Below are 19,060 nucleotides of genomic sequence, written 5' to 3' on the forward strand. Positions count from 1 at the left end.
AACTTGAACTAGTGTCTAAACACAGGCGCGGGTTCCTATTGACTTTCTATGGAGTTTGTAAAAGATACAAAGTTACAATTTAAGGACCCTTCCGGATGGACTAGGATGGAACCCTTTTAAACTAAGACACTTCGAGAGTCAAGACCCACGGGAGCACCAGAGTACTCGTGTAACCTCACCCAGGGAAGCCGGGTGCATAGGTGTCTTTTCGTGTCGGGTTTTGTCGTCGTTTTCTATGGAGAGCTGCAAAGAAGTGCTGCAGGCGACCAGAGGAAAAGTGTCCGGGTGGATGCAAGGGTGGATCGGAGATGTGAAGAACCTGAAAGCAGAGGGGACAGAGTCTGGGTCACTAGCCAGTGACCAGGAAGGAACCAGGAAGGAACCAGGCGATGTTGGCTGCTTTAAGGTGAAGAAGGTGAGTTTGTCTCTTCAGCCACGAGGTCCAGGAGGCATCGACGATGACCAGGAGCTGGATTCGAGCTCTCCCCTAATGGAACTAGATGACTGCAACATTGGTTTCTGGATTGGACCCAACAAGCCTTGGCAACCGCAACCCACGTAGGATGTCAATATTGGCTCTGTTGCAAACCAGCAAGGTCTGTGATGCTTCTCCTTTATAGGACAGCTGGAGCAAGCCTGGAGCAACCAGGATCGCAGGTTAGATTCAAGATGGCATCTCCAGGGGGCTCACTAGCCAACTGGCAAGGAACCGGGAAGACATGTTGCGCTCAAATGCAAAGGTGGGCCCACGGGAAACTCGCAAAGTGTGAGGGCCTGAACTTCAGTGAAAATGGTGCTCGGGAATGGGGCTTCTCGTAACCTAATGCCCAACTTACTGAGGCTTCAGGAAAGGAGTGCAGGTAGCAAAATGCAGGATGTCCAAGATGTCCGGTTCCACGTCTCTCGTGTCCGCCACATGTCTCAGCTTTGCTGTGGATGTGGATCGGATCAGAAAAATCTGGAAATCCAGTTTTTGAGTTGCGGAGTCTTCGGGTTCCGACGGGAGCCTTGAAACTGCAGACCAGCAAAGTTGCTGTTGGTGCCTGTTTGCACAGGGTGGTCACTCCTTGACCACAAGGGAGATATCTTCCATCTTCCAGTCAGAATGGAATGTCGAAGGTCCAAGATATGTCTTTCAAAGATTCGTTCAGGATAATCTAAAGTCCTGGGGACACAGTTCCTATACTTATACTAAGGGTGGGGGCTGGATTACCTGACTAGGTCCCTCCTATGGGTGGACCTGAGAAGGGGGTGGTTACATCCCTTTCCCTTTGTCCATTTCGCACCAGAGCTGGGGCTGGAGTGCCCCAGCAACAGGTTTGAACTGGGCTATGCATGGAGCACCTTGTGTGCCCCAGGCAGTGTCTAGATGCATTCTCTGAATGCAGCCCTCCCTGCCCCAATACACAAAACCCCTGTCTGGGGACCCTGGACAGGAAACCTATTGTCCAGGCCGCCCTTGCTGGAGTTTCCCCCAGCAACAGGAGGTCAGACTGGTGTCTGTGATAGCAGCATCCATTTTGTGATGCTGAGGCTCTGTTTAACTTTAACCGGGTAAAGCAGTAAACTGCATGTCTTTTCCCACTAGAAGGGTGGAATGCTACCCCCGCCACCAGAATTGGCAGGGGGGGGTAGTATTCCAAAGTGCTTGACACCTTACACGACATGTTTTGATAAAGCCAAACCAAAGTTAGCATTAACCGGGAGGATTATAATGCACTTAAGAGTATATGGTATGGCTATATAATAGAACAGCTATAAGGAGATGGTTCCGAAAGCTGCAGAGGGGCTCAGCTCATGCCAGAGCACCCTCTCACATAAAACCAAGCACTCTGCCTCCAGGATTGTCGAGGCCTACCATAGGAGTGGCTTATAGGTGTATATGTGTCTATGTGTAACAGCAGATATAGGTATACTATATCTAAGTAAGGGGTGATGACACCACCTTACCCAGGCTGTGGGAACAGACCTGTGGTGTCAGTTTGGAAGGCAAACCAGGGGTGGCACAATACATGCTGCATCCCCTGGTAGGCCTAGGGTACACCTATGCCCTGGGTACCTATGGTAAACTATATAGGGGCTCACAAGAGTGACCCAGTAACCAATCTGGTATGTACCTAAAGTACATGATATCAATTTAGAGAGAGAACAGCTGGGCTGTGGGTCTGATCAGCAGGCCCACAGCCACATTAAAGTCGAAAAACCAGAGAATCACAGCAAAAAGTGGGTGTGACCATAGGAAGCAGACCCTACTCTCCTACAGTGCTTACTTACAAATCTCAGATTTGGCAAGGGAGCGTAGCTATTGATTATCCCCTGTTGAAATGATTTCTTAGCCTACACACTTTTGTACACTGCGCCCCCTGTTGTAAACATTATCATAGCCAATACGTCTCGCCTTTGGGACCTTATAAGTATTTAGTTAAGCAGCACAATATCCCTGGTGCAACAACATCAACTGTTGCATAGCTAAACACTTATACGGTCCCAAAAGCGACACCTATTGGCTTTGCCAATGCTTGTTAGAGATGTGGTGGGAAGTAATATTTAGCTTCACTTTGTGGAATCAAAATGTGTTCATCAAAATATTACCTTCCCCGCCTTTTTATAAAAAAAAATAGTGATTTTAATTTTCGGATTGGTTTTGTGTGGGCTCGTGCTCGAAGCTGTGCCTACGCGACACTTGGCAGGGCGTACCACAGGTCGGATCCAGCTCAGGGGAGTCTTACCTCATCAACCCAGCACATCCAGTGACCGGACACATCTCACCTGTTTATCTCTAAACAAAGCTGTGTGTCCTAGGGCACTGGAGTGAGATCCTGAGAGGCAAGATATAAACACAGAGCATGGAGACGAGACGAGACGAGGGCAAAGGCATGGACGGTGTCCAATGAGAGAAACGCTGAGCACCCAAGACGTCTGTACTGCAGGAGGACGTGCACCGCCTCAGTGCGTCCCCATCCAGTGGCGTAACGAAACTTGAGCCACTCCCTCACCCCTGCTAGGTACATGGAGGGGCCCCCTCCAGATTTAATCAAGAGCTCACAGGGTGCTCAGTACTGTGCCGAGGAGGCCCTCTGTAGCTTGTGGGCCCCCACCTTTGTTACGTCACTGTCCCCATCGCATACGAGGACGTCACAAACAGACAAGTATCTGCTACCCGAGGCCCAGATCGCCACCAACGTACAGCGTCGTCGCACATACGCATCTATAGCCTGCCGACGTCACAGTCGCCTGTGGACTTCAAATACCAGGGAGGGAGTCGGGAGGCACCACTGAACCAGGATATCTACAGATGTGAGGACACGTTCATCACACCTGGATTTCTACCGGTCTGGAGCCGCCACTGCCCAAGGTAGGTCATACATTACAAATTGTATTGGAGCAATTGTGATTGACGAAACTGGAGAAGTCACCCGTTTTATTCACTTACTGGACTGAAGTCTAAATAATACGGTATAACTTTTAAAAGGTGAAAGGCCTGATGCCAGGGAGGCCTGTACCCATGAGGCCAGGGAGGCCTGTACACAGGACGCCGAGGTCAGAAACATTTTCACATAAGGCCAGAAAGTGTTCTCCTGATATGATGGAGGTTTGTGTCCGAGTCCAGGGATTCCAGACATTCTGAGGGTCTCAAGCGCCATCCGTTCCTTACACGTTCATGCCAAGAAAGGCTGCGTGTGACTGGGATGTCGGGATGTTTGTGCTTGGAGTGTTGCAGTCAGGAAAGTCTAAGACCCGCAGGTCACGTAGGAGTGTGCATGATCTGGTGGTCAAGAATCGGGGACTGTGAAGTTAGGGATGCTTGGTCCAGGCATCAGACCCTGACAGACCCTGACAGATCCAATAATGTTTGACCCTGTGAATTGGAAGGCCTCTGCCTGAGACCCCCAGGGTGAAAAAGGGCGGATCTGAAATTAAGACCGTGCGTTTCGGGAATGTTGCCGGTTACTGGGTCAGGAAGGTTTGTTTGTGTGACCCAGTTGTCAAGGCTTTCTGATCATGAGCTCGTGAGGGTGGCAAGATCTGTGCCCGATACACTGAAGTTAGTAAGATCTGAGACGCTGAAGATGAAAGATCGGTGCCTTAGAGCGTGAGATCCCACAGACAGGAATGCCGGAGGAGGCCAGCGAGCAGGATGGCCCACTGTTAGATTCTGCCGTAAGGTCTGTGCCTGAGGCACTGAACCCTCGAAGATCATTCATGTGTGAGACTCTGAGGCCTGTGATTTAAAAGCCAAATCCTCGGGATAAGGGGGTCTGGGACAAAGACACTAAGATCTGTGGCCAGTGCGCAGAAGCCACTTCATTGTAAAGCTACTTCCCTGCCTGGGTTAAATGGTAAGGTCACCAGCCGTACTGTGTCTCAAGATGTAAGGTGGGGTATACCATAACACTGAAAACAAGCATTGGAAATGCAATAGGTCTCGGATTTATTTGAGGTAGAGGTAATGGCATTGTAAATGGCAATGTCTTTTAGCCATGTGTTATGGAGTGTATGCATGTGGTGTGTAGTGGAATTATGTGGGTTGGATTGGAATTGTAGCAATGGTGGCATGCTGCGCTTTAGATGAATATGTTTAAAAGTAAAGTGCACCATACTGTTATTGCTACAATAGTTAATTGTGGCTGCGTTAACAATTGATGTGTCCACTGATGGCTGGTGGTGTGTGTGCCTGTAGAAATTGTGCACTGATGGCTGGTGGTGTGTGTGCTTGGTGGAAGAGTGCACTGCCGGCTGCAGGTGTGTGTGCCTGGTGGAAGCGTGCACTGGCGGCTGGTGGTGTGTGTGCCTGGTGAAAGCGTGCACTGATGGCTAGTGGTGTGTGCGCCTGGTGAAAGCATGCACTGTCGGCTGGTGTTGTGTGTGCCTGGTGAAAGTGTGCACTGATGGCTGGTGGTGTGTGTGTGTGCCTCGTGGAAGCCTGCACTGACGGCTGTTGGAGTTTGTGCCCAGTGAAAGCGTGCACTGACGGCTGGTGGTGTTTGTGTGTGGTTGCGTGTGTGGTGGTGAGTGTGTGGTGGTGAGTGTGTGGTGGTAAGAGTGGTGTGTGTGTGTGGTGTGTGTGTGGTGTGTGTGGTCTTATGTGTATGGTCTTATGTGTGTGGTCTTATGTGCGTGGTCTTATGTGCGTGGTCTTATGTGTGTGGTCTTATGTGTGTGGTCTTATGTGTGTGTGTGTGTGGTGGACTTAGTTCGAGTGCATACCCTGCACACTCACACACTGCCCCTACACACTCACACACTGCTCACCCTACACACTCACACAATGTTCACCCTGCACACACACACACTGCTCACCCTGCACACTCACACACTGTTCACCCTGCACACTCACACACTGTTCACCCTGTTCACTCACACACTGTTCACCCTGTACACTCACACACTGTTCACCCTGCACACTCACACACTGCTCACCCTGCACACTCACACAATGTTCACCCTGCACACACACACACTGCTCACCCTGCACACTCACACACTGTTCACCCTGCACACTCATACACTGTTCACCCTGCACACTCACACACTGTTCACCCTGCACACTCACACACTCTTCACCCTGCACACTCACACACTTTTCACCCTGCACACTCACACACTGTTCACCCTACACACACACACTGCTCACCCTACACACTCTCACACTGCTCACCCTACACACTCACACACTGCTCACCCTGCACACTCACACACTGCTCACCCTACACACTCACACACTGCTCACCCTACACACTCACACACGGCTCACCCTACACGCTCACACACTGTTCACCCTACACGCTCCCACACTGCTCACCTTACACGCTCACCCACTGTTAACCCTGCATACTCACACACTACTCACCCTGCATGCTCAAAGACTGCTCACCCTGCACACTCGCACACTGCTTACCTTACACACTCACACACTGCTCACCCTACACACTCACACACTGCTCACCCTACGTAATACGAAAAGACCTAGCTCTGCCCTTTGCCCTGTGTTGTAATCGTACAGTAGGTTGTAAGTAGTTGCGCTTGATTGGTTGGGGCGTCCCCTCCTTGCTGCTCCCCTCACAGAGGGCCGGCTGCCTCAATGAAGCTCCCAAGACACGTGTTCAGCTGTTCTTTGTTTTAGCTCCTGTGTGTCAGTGCACCGTGTAAGCGCACAAGCATACCCTGCTCTCTCTGGAACTCTCACTCTGCAGTCACTCTAACTCTGCAGTCACTCTCACTCTGCAGTCACTCTACAGACACGCTCGCTCTGCAGTCACTCTGCAGTTATGTTATGTTATGTTATGGGATCTTTTATAGCGCATGACTCACCCAGGGGCATCTCAGCGCTTTACCAATGGAGGTCCCGCACACATAGACAGTGACTCTGCAGTCACTCTCACTCTGCAGTCACTCTACAGTCACTCTCACTCAGCAGTCCCTCCGCAGTCACTCTCACTCTGCAGTCACTCTGCAGTCACTCACACACTGCAGTCACTCTGCAGTTACTCTGCAGTCACTCACACACTGCAGTCACTCTGCAGTCACTCTGCAGTCACTCACACACTGCAGTCACTCACACACTGCAGTCACTCTGCAGTCACTCACATACTGCAGTCACTCTGCAGTCACTCACACACTGCAGTCACTCTGCAGTCACTTTGCAGTCACTCACACACTGAAGTCACTCTGCAGTCACTCACACACTGCAGTCACTCACACTCTGCAGTCACTCTCACTCTGCACTCACTCTCACTCTGCACTCACTCTCATTCTGCACTCACTCTCACTCTGCACTCACTCTGCACTCACACTCACTCTGCACTCACTCTGCACTCACTCTGCACTCGCACTCACTCTGCACTCACTCTGCACTCACTCTGCAGTCACACTCACTGCACTCACTCTGCACTCACTCTCACTCTGCACTCACACTGCAGTCACACTCAGGCATATTTTCTATAACGCCACCTTTTGTGATGCCTGTCTAAACCCACTCCACCCCTCTTTGCCTATGAATTAAAATATCGGTTTCATTTTTTTGCTTAATAAAATATTTGGGAAAACGCATATTGTTTGAATATGCCGGGAGTGCAGAGGGTGGCAGAAGGAGAGGGGGGTTTGTTTGATGGAGATCAGCACATGTCCTGCTCGGTGACGTTTTCAAAGGAACAATTAGAGGGACATGGCGCGCGCAGAGTGGGCAAGTCAAGCACATAACTCAGACATTGGTGAAGGGGGGGGCAGTCACCACAGGAACAGTAGGGCATAGCAAAGCAGTGCTACGGCGCAATAATTATAAATCTGTTATATGTCATTGTCAGCAATATCGCCGTATTACCTATGGCAGAGGCGAGCTTCTGAAGATGGGGGAGCCGCTGGTGTACTTGGTTTGCATACGAGGCCCAGTTTTCTTGCCCATTGACGCCTGGGGAATAAGGGGCAGTGCAGTGTCGAGCGTGAGGCCTGCAGGAGCTCGGGGCTGGGGGGGTGGGGGGGGGCAGAATAGGGGGTGTTGGGGGGTTGTCTGTGCAGGTCAGGCGTGGCCATGCATGAGTGCTAGAAGAGGGCGGCTTGGGGCACCAATTAGAGATGTAGGGGCCTTTCATCCTTCTGGGGCCGGTTGGAGTGCAGTCTGTGGGCGCTGGAACTCCCCCCACACACAAGGCGTGGGGTCGGGCTCTGTGGAAGGGGGGATTGCAGTTGAGGATGCGGGATGGCTGAGGGCGACGGAGGCGGGGGTGCTGCGCAGACAATTGCCCTCGACAATAAATAGAATAAAATAAATGAAGGCATGGAGGGAGCGTGGCCAAGGGGACCAGGATTGGAGGGTGTGCTGTTCCACGGGGCGGGTGGTTGCGGTTCCGCCTGGGGCTGGGGCCGGAGCCAAGGGCCACTTGACGGACATTGCTGAGGCACGCAGGGCGGGGGGATGCGGTATGGTCACCAGTCAGTGAGGATGGAGGTTGTTTGCCGTGGTCGAGGTGCTGGGGGGCTAATTGGGGAGAGGGCCTGAGTTTTAGGTGGGGCGGAGTTGGGCTCGTAGTTTGGATGGTGAGGGAGGTGGGAGGTCGCATGGTGAGGGAGGGGGCTGAAAGGGGATGGGTGCAGGAGGGGCGCCAGTGGGGGGTGGCGTCCCGGAATGCGGGGTTCCATGGAGGTGGAGGATCGGGGCGGGGGCTGGTCGGCGGTGCACGGGAGAAGATGGGGGTAGAGACCTTGCATTAGGGGGTGGTCGCACGGGGGCCTTTCATCCTTCTGATGCCGTTTGGGTTGGGGTGCAGTTCGGCAGGCGCTCAGAGGACAGGAGAGGGCGGGGGTCGGGTGCGATCTAATACAGAGTGGGACCAAAAAGAAACAAGCATTTGCAATGCAATAGGTCTCGCAGCATTAAAGTTTGAGTTATTGGCATTGTGTATGACAATGCGTTGCATAAATTTTTTAGCATACTTTGAATTGGTGAGCAGTTTGAGTGTGTGCAAGAGTGCTGTTGCTCACAGCTGTTATTATTCACGCAGCTCTAATGATGCACCTCACGCACGGGGCTGACACAGTTATTATTCACAAAGCTCTGATGATGCACCTCATGCACGGGCTCACAGCTGTTATTATTCACGCAGCTCTAATGACGCACCTCACCACGGGGCTGACGCAGTTATTATGCACCTCAGCACGGGGCTGACACAGTTATTATTCACAAAGCTCTGATGATGCACCTCAGGCACGGCTCACAGCTGTTATTATTCACACAGCTCTGATGATGCACCTTTGGCACGGACTCACAGCTGTTATTATTCACACAGCTCTAATGGTGCACCTTAGGCACGGGCTCACAGCTGTTATTATTCACACAGCTCTGATGGTGCACCTTAGGCACGGGCTCACAGCTGTTATTCACACAGCTCTAATGATGCACCTCACGCACGGGGCTGACGCAGTATTATTCACACAGCTCTGATGATGCACCTCAGCCACAGGCTCACAGCTGTTATTATTCACACAGCTCTGATGATGCACCTCCGGCACGGGCTCACAGCTGTCATTATTCACACAGCTCTGATGATGCACCTCAGGCACGGGGCTGACAGTTAATATTCACAAAGCTCTGATGATGCATCTCAGGCACGGGCTCACAGCTGTTATTATTCACACAGCTCTGATGATGCACCTTCGGCACGGGCTCACAGCTGTCATTATTCACACAGCTCTGATGATGCACCTCAGGCACGGACTGGAGGTTGATGGTATTTGGGAAAGACTCTGTAAAAGTATTTCCACTGGGGGGGGTGTGGCCTAGCCAGCCGACATAGCGGCCGCACTGTAGGCAAGCTCCGCTGAGCCCGTCATTGAAATCCTTGATTTATCCTGCCTCGATGTCCTAAACTACTGTGGGAATGCTGCAATGAGGGGCTGAGAGCCGCGAGTACCAAACGGCGGTGACATTATACAGCGCCAGGTGTCATCCAGCCCGTTGTGTGGAGGTGCGTGGCCGGCGGGCCTCATGGGTGAATCCGAGGTGGCACGGTGTGAGCCGAGCCAGCTGCGAGAATGACCGGAGCTGGGCGCTGCCCTGCCAGGCTTGGCGGACTTTTAGCCCTGGCTGCTGGCCCCTATCTGCTGAAATGTGGTGGGGAACGCGATGCTGGAGTGCCGACTTTGGAGGGGGTGGGCATGCCTGGTGAGGTTTCAGAGACCCATTCCCCCCCCCCCAAGCAATTCCACTGGACAAGGTCGGCCTTGAGCCCGGGCGGCCCGCTGCCTTTGGGGGTCTCTCGGTAGCCATATCCGGGGAGTGCTAGTGGATCCCCAAGTATTACACCCTGCCCCCACTTCGGTGGGCTGTTCAGGCCACGTGCGGGGGGAGAGAGCAGCAGTGTTGGACTGCGATACATCTTCAGTGCAGCTGTGGGTGCTCGGCCGGCCTCCGCACTAGGGGGGCTTTGGACTCTTGTCCCTTGGAGGTAACATCGAGCCCGGCGTGTAATTCCTGCTTGATGGGGTGTGGCAGTGAGTGCTATACTGGAGGTCATTATGGAGGGGAGAGGTAGCCTGGTGACCTTGCGGTGCGCCCTCCCCTCGCTCTGGCCTAGGATTGCCTCTCGCATCTCTCTCCCCCACCTGTTTTGGCACATAATCAGTGGTCAGATCGGACCTCGGATGCAGTGGGTGGGTGTGAGCTGCTTTGTGTGCTGCGCAGGGGTCTCCCTGGCCTTGTGTCACAGAGCAGAGCTATCCCTGTTGAGTCAGTGGTCCTCTTCCCCTTTCGGGAGCTCCTCTCTCTCCTGAACGGATTCTGGTGTCAGGTCAGGCCGCATTTGAAGTGAGTAGGCAGTCACTCCTACGACATCCTGTGGGGCCCGACTGGGGGGCACAGTTGGCGGACCTGGGACATGTTCCCGTGTGGCGGGGACATACCCCTCTCTTGTAGGAGCGGACTGGTTGGGGTCACATTTATAGTGCTGTGCAAACTTTGTAGTGGACGTCTCTCCCCCTGGACGGGAGCCCCAGCACCGCCATGACACGGGAAGAGCATTCGGCCAAGCAGGGCACCATAGACCACTTTCCTGGCCCCACAACCTCAGAAGACGTGCGCACGCAAAACGAAACGTATCGTGGGGCTGGACTTCCGTTTTGTGAAGCCCGCGCCCACGGAGTGCCTGGAGGAGCAGTGGTGACGCGGGGCTCCCATGCCCGAGGGAGAGCCCCGCGGTAGGAGGCTGCACAAGTCCGGAGTGCCGGTGAGCGGGGAAGGGGGGGGGGATGTCTGTATGTGTGCGTGTGTGTGTGTCTGTGTGTGCGACGGCGAAGGGGTGGGGGGGATGTCTCTCCGTGCGTGTATGTGTGCTTGTGTATGTGTGCGCGTGCTTGTGTATGTGTGCGCATGCGTGCAGGGGGAGGTGTGCCTGTGTATGTTTGCGCTTCCCAGAAGACAGCCACGGCGAGCGCATTCACGCGCGCGTGGCCTGCGCCGATCGCCTTTTGCGAGATGCGCGCGGCCAGGTGCTGTCTCCTGGGAAGCACAGTCAGCAACAAAAGATCTCCTGGCGGACACAGCGCTGACGCGCTGTTACGCCACGAGACCTAAAAATGCTTCATGCGTGCTGTATGTCTGCAAAGCCTCACCCTCCCCTGCTGCACCTCCTGCTGTACAGGTGCTTCTTGCGTATGGTTCAGGGTGGGGGGGCTGGCACTTTCCTCAGCGCAGTGGGGGTTTCGTGGGGCGGCAGTGACATTTCCCTCACAGTTTGCAGAGTAATGTTCTTAATACAGAAAATATGATCGAGAGCACGTAGTGGGGAAGCAGTTCACGGTGGGCGGTATATCAGGGGGGTGAACGAGCATTGGGGGCAAGGCTGGGTATCCCGTGATCAAACACACACTGTATAGGGTTAGGTAGGTATTACTTACAATTTAACGATACACAACTCTGGTTCCTCACTTACGGTGCATACGCTATAAACATGCTACAAACATTTATTTATGCTACCCAATACGCTTGTTGGCTTATCGTGTTTCTTCACTTTACCGTAAGATTGCTCAATGTTCCCATGCGGTTATCTCAACTACTCGGTGTTTCTTTAAATACGCCAAGAGGTTTCATTTTAAGTTCATCCAGCGCTCATTCACCGAGCCTGTGTGTCTGCCTAACTCTACTAATATATCAGGGAAGTGCGGGAGTGTTTGAAGGTATTTCCCCACTTCCGACTGCTGTTACCTGGCGCGCTCTATTCTTGTGAACAAGGTTTACTGGCTTCCATTTGTATCGCGGTGCGCGGGGAAGCACCACTTGGCACGGAGGCGCCAATGGAGTCCTGGGTTAGGGGCGTGGGCATGCTCTTGGTGTGGAGTGGGAGCCCGTTGCGGGTGACGGGTGGGGTGGACACGAGGACCACGTGGGGGAGGGGGGCGGCAGCTAATCCAGGACGCGGTTCGCACTCCAGCACACGATGCTATGGTCGGGTCTTCTGTCATTTCGGCAATTCCCCTCCCCTCATATGCGGGTGTGCAGTTTGTGCGATGGATGGAGGGTGTTTGGCTCAGAGTCCAGTCTGCGCGGGACGTTGGGGGTTGTTGTCATGGGCGGTTGAGGTGAAAGGGGGTGGGGGGTGGTTGCGGGACACAGTGTTGGAGACTCCACGGGGGGCATGGGTGCATTTTTATATAGCGCAAACTTTACCAGAAGGTGTCAGCGCTTCATGAATAGGAACAATAGGTGGCTGGTGGCGTTGTCGGATGACGCCTTCTCTGCATGAGTGCGCCAGGGAAGACAACATGAGGGAAAGGCAGGATAAAGAGGAGTGTCGGAGGCCCCCCTTTTCTCGTGCTGCACTATTAGTGATGCGCTGGTGCAGTCTTGGCACCTGAGCGTCTGCGGCTTCGTCTCTGGCCATGCTGGAAGCCCCCTCTCCTTGTGCTGCACTAATGCTGGTGCACGTGCGCCACTGCGAGCAGATATTTTGACATATCACGGCTGTCAAGCCGCGATAATTCAAAACATATGGCCTCTGGTGCGCGTAACAGACACCAATAGGCCATGGGCGGAGCTACGCGGCCCCCTATGGCCTATTGCGTGTTCTGTTTCAAAACAGCACGCACCTGAAGGCCAATTAAATTGGACCTTGGATTCCACAATGGCACGAGGGTTGTAGAATGCAAGGTCCATTTCCAAAACGCAGAGAAAAGGACTCTGGGCCACGCCCACACTGCTTACGCAGTGTACGCTAGGCCCGAGCCCTAAAAATGGCTTTTTGTTCCATTTGAAGACAGGTACATATGAGATCAGTGACCATCCTATCCGATCGTTTTCCGGCAATGGATTATATCTGGAATAACATGCTTTACTACAAGTGTGAACGTAGATTCGGGAACACTGGGTCTAGGACAGGATGTCCATGTTAAATGTCTATACACTTACCCTATATAGAGATCGGTTACATTGTATTTTTTTATTCTGAAAATCTGTCACCGACTTGGGCATTGTGGTGCTCTATATCTCCTGATGAGAGGAGTCGATCACAAAACACTTAGCTAGGTATACGGTTTTCTTTCTCCATTTTCCTCTAAAGCTTTCTCTCGTTATTTTTCAATCCTGTAAATAGCCCTTATTTCCATCTTTATTTTTGCAATATACATTAGCTGCTATTACTGTCATGGTCCCCTGCCCTTTTAATTCTCTTTTCCTCGTATTAATTTCATTGCATTTCCTTAAACGTATATTTTCGTTTAGCAATCGAGATCTCCATTTCTTTTTTGTTTTACATTCAGTAAATATCTTGAGGCTGTCAGTTCAAATAGCCAGAGGTCATGACAGGATAAACAGTTAAGCACTTTATTGAGACCCTTTCTGATTGTCTCCATACGCAGAGAGATGGGTGCATTTCTAACAGCAGCTTTCCTTCAAGTGCTGCCCCTTCTGCCTGCTGAAGCCGAGGTTAGCCTCTTCTGAAGTGGGCCGGGCCGCTGTGGGCCCGTCTGAGACGTCCAATAGGCAAGCCCTCTGAATTCTGCCCAATGGGATACCAAATATTACATCCCCGGCCCTGAACATCTCCTTAACCTGCTTTATTATGTATTCTCGAGCATGCTGGTAACATTAACTGCCCATATCACTAGAAGGCAAGAGATGGACCACGCATCACGTTTGCCACGTCATGAACAAAGCTTTTTATAAGCCTTGGAATCTGTGGAAATTGCAAAAAACACAGTTGATGGACAGAATGTAGAACAATGTCATACATTCACCCCAGTACAAGGATCTGGGCCAAAATCCGTGGAATCTGTGCAGCATCAAAGATTTGTTTTGCAATGTTCCTTTCCTCGGAGGAAAACTATGATTAGCGTGGAAATTCCAATTAAACGTGGTAATGCCCAATCCTAGTAAATGCAGAGCTACCGATGTGTATTTCGGATAGGAAATGTGATAGAGGTCTTAGATGCAAATATTATTCATCGAACGCATCTCTCTCGGCGAATAGATCTGTGCTTGGTTTAGCGCGAGATCAGGGTTTTAAGCGGAATGACAAAACTAGGGGGGTCTCTCAAAGAGACGTGGCCAATGTAATTGAGGGTGTGGCTTAAAAACACGTTAGCTAAAATTCTGTGCTTAGCATAGTGTGCCCTTCGACTTGTATTTTGCTGTTTCTGTCACTGCATCCAGATATTTGATACAACAAGTAACAACATACCTAAAAGTCAGGACTATTGGCTTTGTTCAATGGTTGTTAGTTACAGAAGATAAATAAGCATCAACTATGGCTTGTATGTAATATTGAAAAAGCTTTCACTTAAAGCCCTGGTGACATCGCAACGATGTTGCTGCTCCGGAATTTCAAAAAGAGATGGGGAAATCCAGAGAGAAAATGGCTCTCTACAAAGGATTTCCTTTCCCCTTCATAACTTTATAAAGAAAAGAAAGAAACACTCAACTGGCATCCCTCACCTGATATTACCTCATGCCCTAATTTCACTTGTGAGAAGTGAGCAGTGTGAGCCCGTGTACTTCGATATGCCTGCTGTCACTGCAGTCCGCCTGTGCCAGGGCACAAAACAGAACCTGATAGAGACCCGTTTCGAGGCCCCTTTAAAAAACTGCTGGTGCTCAGCACCGGTGAGACCCGGCCCACTTAAAGCCCTGCGCGAGATGATCGCACACCGACCGCTTCCGTCTGACATGATCACCTTACAGGCCCCTGCGTCAGTTTGAGGACATTGCCCACGTTTTGCTCTTGTTTGTGGTTTGTTCCCTTTTTAGAGATGTAGTGGGAAGTAATATTTGGCTTCACTTACGTGGAATCAAAATTAGTTCATCAAAATATTACCTTCCCCGCCTTTTTATTAAAAAAATAGTGATTTTAATTTTCGGATAGGTATTTGGTCGGCTCGTGCTCAAAGCTGTGCCTAGGCGACACTTGGCGGGGCGTACCACAGGTCGGATCCAGCTCAGGGGAGTCTTTCCTCATCAACGCAGCAAATCCAGTGGCCGGACACATCTCACCTGTTTATCTCTAAACAAAGCTGTGTGTCCTAGGGCACTGGAGTGAGATCATGAGAGGCAAGATATAAACACAGAGCATGGAGAGGAGACTAGACGAGGGCAAAGGCATGGACGGTGTCCAATGAGAGAAACGCTGAGCGCCCAAGACATCTCTACTGCAGGAGGACGTGCACCGCCTCAGTCGTCCCAATACAGTGGCGTAGCGAAACTTGAGCCACTCCCTCACCCCTGAAAGGTACATGGAGGGGTGCCCTCCAGATTTAATCAAGAGCTCACAGGGTGCTCAGTATTGTGCCGAGGAGGCCCTCTGTAGCTTGTGGGCTTTGAAAGCTTCAAGGCAAAATGGCGTCCGTGGCGTGGGCTGTGTGAGCAGCTCGCTCTCGGCTCCCGGAGGTGGAGGAGAAGTAGCGGTGGTCTTTTTTTCCCTGACAAGGATATGGATAAGGACGTCGGAAGAACGACTGCCGTCCCGGTGGCTTGCAGCTTTATTTTTATGACCGACTGCTCGGGATAAAGCCCTGGCGGGGAGCCGAGAGTGAACCGCCGGTATTGGGCAGTAACTCCCCGGAGAGAGGGCAAAGGAATAGTGGAGCTGCAAGACGTGGTGCGGCGTGAGGAGAGTGGAGTGCTCACCTGTGACTGATCGTGTATCCAAAGCGCTTGCAATCTTGCCGGGGAAACGGTTTGCTGATACCCGATGACGGCGGGGCTGCTCTGGGCTCAGAGGCTGCTGGCTTGGCGTCTCCCAATTTTCTTCTTGTGCCCCCAACTCGGTGTTGTTCGTTGCCGCGGAGGAGGCGGGTCACGAGTAAAAAAGAAGGACATGCCGCCTAAGGTAAAGACGCTGCGAGGTAAAGGCAGGGAAACTGATGAGGCGGAAGAGGCTATAGCTGGTGATTTACAGCCAGGCGAGCAGCGCAAACAGGTTAAGAAGGTAGGGGCCCTAGGGCCCTAGTACCCCTAAAGCTAAGACTGGCTCCTGGGTTGTAAAGCCGGGTAGTGTGACAGTGCCCGAGATGTTTGAGCGACCAATCATGAGGGGAGCGGGCAAGGACCCCAGTGACAGTATAATAAATGGTGAAACAGTCGAAGAAATGCTGGAACAAGGGGTCATAACAGGTACAGACACCGTAATCAATCCCGGTGTACATTCCCCATTAGTACAAGGAGCGGAGCTCGAAGTGCCTTCGGGTTTGGGAGCAGAGGGAGGTACTATGGGAGATGCAGTCCCTGCCTCTAAAGAAATTCCATCGGGCAGTTTGGATAAACTAGTGGCAGGCATAGACTCTTGGGCATTGAATGATGGAGCTGCCTCACAAGATCTTAGAGGATCGCAGGAAGCAATTGAAAAGTTCTTTTCATTATCTGATCTTTCCTCGGATGAACGTATTATTGCAAATAAGAGGTGGTCTGACTATGAAGAGGTGAGTAATTCAGAAGATGGTACAACATCAAATCCGGTATCCCCGAATGTGAGCGCAGCTACAGTAAGAAGAGTGAAGAAAAAACCGAGTCAATCTAAGAAAACCCTAATGGGTGAAGTAAATCAGTGCAGTGGTGAAAGCTCAGAAGCAGTTCTGCTCCCTGATAAAGCGAATGCTCAACAAGATGTATCTATGGAAGGCCAGCCACAGGAGATCATCCTCTTCACAATTTATAAAACAATGATGTGCCACAGAGAGGAGATAAAAGCTGAGAACAAGAGAACTCAAGCGACCTGTAGTAGGGTAAAAAATGCCTTGTGCCGAGTTATCAAAATCTGCTCAGACACCATGGCTAGAGTGACAGAAGCAGAGGCCAGAATTTCGGCTTTAGAGCACGAAGCGGTAACTCAGAAAACTGAACTAAAAGGCATGAAGGAATATATCGAGCTGATATTGGTTTTAAATTGGCCGAGTTGGAGAACCGTGCGCGTCGGAATAACCTGCACTTTCTAGGTATACCGGAGAAGAAGGAGGGGTCTGATGTACGGAAATTCATTGCTGAACTTTTACAGGAAGCATTTCCGGAGTTGGTTACATGGGACTGGTCTAGAGAGATACAGAGAGCGCATAGGACGTCCTTCACAGTAAAAAAACCGCGACCAGTAGCTGGACCTGAAGAATATCCAAGAGCGATTTTTGTTTGTTTCAATAATTTTCTTGCTAGAGAGGATATATTTTCACTGGCCAGACCAGATAAGAAGGGGGTCGCAAAGGACTGTACTTTTTTTGTCCGACCTGACTTTTGTCCGGCCACTGTTTCTAAGCGCTGGCATTTGCGACAGCTTATACCTGGCTTTCAGAACAAAGGGGCCACTATATACTTGCATAACCCGGCAAAATTGAAAGTAATAGTTAAAAGCCAGACAAAGTTTTTGTTTCTGAAATAGAGGCTAAAAAATATTTGGGTTCACTGTAGTCAAAGTATCAGAATAATCACTGATAGGGGGCTTCACATCTGCTTGTCGGGGGGTTCGTAAATTTTGAAAAGAGTGTGTACAATACAAGCATTTAGGTTAAAAAAACAAAATGTTAGTTCTTTATCTTCTCTTCTTCCCCGGGGGTGGGGGGGGCGGTACGCCATACAAGACAGGGACTGTTAGCCCCTGGGCCTCATTTGGTGGGTGGTGGGAGGAGGGTGGGATGGGGGGAAAGTCAGGGTGGGGGGTGAGGGTAGATTGTGTAAGGTGGTGGGGGGTGTAAAGTCAGCAACAATCAAGGAACAGGTAGTAGAACGTTGGTATAGGCAGGAGATCTATTGTAAAGATGGAATACATCCAAGGGTATGGATTGAAGTAACCCTGTGATGTATTTACTATGGGTACTGTATCGATCCCCCTATTTCTGACCCTCGTCTGGTTAATAATTAACTAGCAGCCATTCAACGGCACAAAAACCCGTTATCTGATTGGCCATACAACGGCACAGAAGCCCGTTATCTGATTAGGTCATAGCGCATGCCATCTCATTAGGCACGCACTATTTCTCCAGCCCCCTAATAGGCATACGGAGTTCTCAAAACAAATTAAACCTACAGCGACCTGGGAAATCCCCGCAGCCATTGTTTTGATTTAGCCGAGAACTTCAGTAAAGAATGTGCGAACGGCCAGTTCTTATGACATCCTTATTGACGTATTTATGTCCATCCTTACGTCAATCTCGGCACCTTTCAGGTATAAATAATACCGACATTGCCTTAAGCAAACACACGGTGGTGGTGACAAGATTGGAGCAGCGAGACTTGCCGAGGAGCCCAGCTGACTGCGAAGCCCATAGACGCTGCCCCTCCCTTTTGACGCGCTGAGAGAGAGACGCTGCCTTTTCTCCTGCCGAGAAATCCAGCCTCCGGCGTTTCCAGCCGCCCTCGCAGGCAGCTGGGATATCAAGCCCTGAGATAGAGATACCAGCCCTCCAGCCTTCTAAATCCCAGGTACTGAACTGAATAACCCCTTACAGAGAATTCTTGAAGCAGATCCTTGGCAAAGCAAACTTAACTTAAACTGCTACTTATCTACTCCCTCCCACGTATTAGACTTAGGTCAGGTACACTGGGGTAGGCGTAGTTAGAAGCACCAGTGAGTACGATTAGTCAATGTATATAAGTATGTATCTATTTTATCCATTTTAAAGTATCATATGGCTAAGAAACCATATCAATGCTTTTACAGTATTATTTTATAATTCTGCTTTTACTGTATGCACTGTACTTAACCTTAAGTATTGCAATAATAGCGATTCATTTCTCTTGTATGAGAAAAGAGACTGATCAATAAATAACACATTTTTATTGAACACGCCCGTCTCTTCCTTTTCTCTACAAACTGGTGAAACTAAGAATGCACGTACTGACTGAGTAAAATAAGTTGTCTTTTGTTTTCACACGACTCTAGAGATATACTCTTGATTAGGGGAGAGCAAAGTTGTCATGTTCTATGGTTGTCAGAAACTAAATCCCTTCTTGTCTATCCAGGGAGGTTAAACTCCTCCTTGTCTATTCGAGAAAGTTTCTAGTGACCTCTGAGCTAGCTGGCACACATAAACTTTAAGTCTAATATCGTCGGTAGAAGACCTAGTTAACCACAGTCCTACGTCTATACTATTGAAG

General features: G+C 50.8%; 1 protein-coding gene across 1 annotated transcript in view; it reads left to right on the top strand.

The window, feature by feature from the left end:
* The first annotated feature begins 2,979 nt into the window (after nt 1-2,979).
* The window catches only part of LOC144768558 (large neutral amino acids transporter small subunit 4-like), a 460,965-nt gene continuing 444,884 nt past the window's right edge, over nt 2,980-19,060 (top strand). Inside the window, exon 1 of the mRNA XM_078652331.1 lies at nt 2,980-3,355. The gene's annotated coding sequence lies outside the window, so the exon portion shown is untranslated. The remainder of the gene's footprint in view (nt 3,356-19,060) is intronic.

Source organism: Lissotriton helveticus, chromosome 7 (genome assembly GCF_964261635.1).
Source record: "Lissotriton helveticus chromosome 7, aLisHel1.1, whole genome shotgun sequence".
In the NCBI taxonomy this organism is placed as follows: Eukaryota; Metazoa; Chordata; class Amphibia; order Caudata; family Salamandridae; genus Lissotriton; species Lissotriton helveticus.